Genomic DNA, 2,058 nt, shown 5'->3' on the forward strand with positions numbered 1-2,058 from the left:
TTCCCCCTTCACCACCAGTTTTTTCAGTTTTGCCAAAACTGGATGTTTCTGCATCCAAAGTCTTATATTGTCAGCTGTGACTGAAAGTGTATCCAGAAAATTTGAAATCATTACATACTATTCCAGTGGTGGTGCACCGGCAGTGTATCTTCTGGTGGGAGGCTGCTCAATGAATCCACATTTGCTGCTTGGCCTCTCAGACGGTGTTCCAACTTGTATTTATATGCACTTAGGATTAGAACCCACTGTTGAATTCGGCCTGAAGCTGTGAGTGGCATTGCCTTGTCCTCTTTAAGTAGACCTAGCAGGGGTTTGTGGTCCATTATAATCACAAATTTATGTGCGTAAAGGTATTGGTGGAACTTCCTGACTCCAAGTATGACCGCCAAACCTCCCTTCTCTATCTGGGCATATTTACACTCTGCATTAGCCAAAGTTCTGGATGCATTCACCATTGAGTGTTCCTTACCACCTGTGAGCTAATATTACCACGATGCCGTATGGAGGGGTGCATCACATGTCAGTACTAGATCTTGTCTGAAATCATAGTGTGCCAACACCTCAGAGGATGATATGTGTTTCTTCACTTCCCTGAAAGTTATAGCTTGGCCATGACAACATTTCCAGGGCTGACCCTTTTGTAAGAGTTGATGCAAAGCAGCCAGGATGGAGGTCAGGTTATGAATGAACTTTCCATAATAATTCACCAGCCCAAGGAAAGACCTAAGCTCTGGTACAGAGATGGAAGCCAGGTCAATTTTGATTGTCCTCACTTTATCTTCCAACGGGTGTAACACAGCCTTGTTGATTCTGTAGTCCAAGTAGGTCACTTGGGGTGCGTGCAACACACATCTAAAGCATATGCCCATCTGGGAGAAATATCTAACGAGTATGTCCATGTTCTCAATATGTCCTTATTGGTCTTTCCTGTTAATAGCGTGTCATCTAGATAAATGGTGACCTGGGGCAGACCTTGTAAAATGTTCTCCATTGTCTGTTGAAAAATTTCACAGGCTGACAATGTCCCAAATGGCAGTTTTATATATTGGCATAAATCCTTATGGGTATTAATCGTAGCACACTTCTGGGAATCCTCATCTAACTGCAATTGCAAATACGTATGGCTTATGTCCAGCTTCGTGAAGGATTCCTCACCGCCCCTCCTCCCCACCAGCTTTGCGTATAAATCCTGTATGCATGGGATTGGGTATTTATCCAGCTGTGAAAAGCGGTTTACCATTTGTTTAAAATCCACCAAAAGGCGAACTGACCCGTCAGGCTTCGCAGTTGATTTGGCCCGTGCTGCCTATTACTCAATTTGGACTGGTTTGCTGATTCCATTGCTTTCCAGCCTTTTGATTTTTGCCTCTACTTTTGCCCGTAAGGCAAATGGCACTGTGCGGGCCTTGCAGAATCATGGAATTGCTTCCTGGTCAACGTGCAAAGTGGCCTTAGCTCCTTTGAAAGTTCCTAGACTTTCCTGAAAATCTTCCAGGTATTTAATTGGGACTTCACTCAGGCACTTCACTCTAATCGAAAATGTTGAGCCAATCTAGATGAATCTTTCTCAACCAATATTACCCCATTAAGCTTGGGCACAAGCCTTTTACTACAGTCCGTGGTAACGGAATCAGCTGCTTCTTGTTGGAGACCAGAACTGAAGTTTTACCCTTAATCTGTCAGGGTTCCCTGGTATAGGTTCTCAGTGTAGCCAAGGTCTTGCACAAATTAAGGGTGGAGTCCAAAGTGAATTTTGTTCAGGACTGGTTCTACAATCACTGAAATGGCCACGCCAGTATCAACCTCCATTCGAAACGGGTCACCATTTAACCAGACATTTATTTTGATTGAGGTAACAAGGTGTAGAGCTGGATGAACACAGCAGGCCAAGCAGCATCAGAGGAGCAGGGAAGCTGATGTTTCGGGTCTGGACCCTTCTTCAGAAAAACCCTTTTTTATCTTGAATAGGCGGGATATTTTTCACTGGAGACTAAGAATTTAAGGGGTGACTTTATAAAAGTTTATAAAATCATGAGGGGCATAGATAAGGTGAATAGC

Source organism: Rhincodon typus, chromosome 23 (genome assembly GCF_021869965.1).
Source record: "Rhincodon typus isolate 14 chromosome 23, sRhiTyp1.1, whole genome shotgun sequence".
Taxonomy (NCBI): domain Eukaryota; kingdom Metazoa; phylum Chordata; class Chondrichthyes; order Orectolobiformes; family Rhincodontidae; genus Rhincodon; species Rhincodon typus.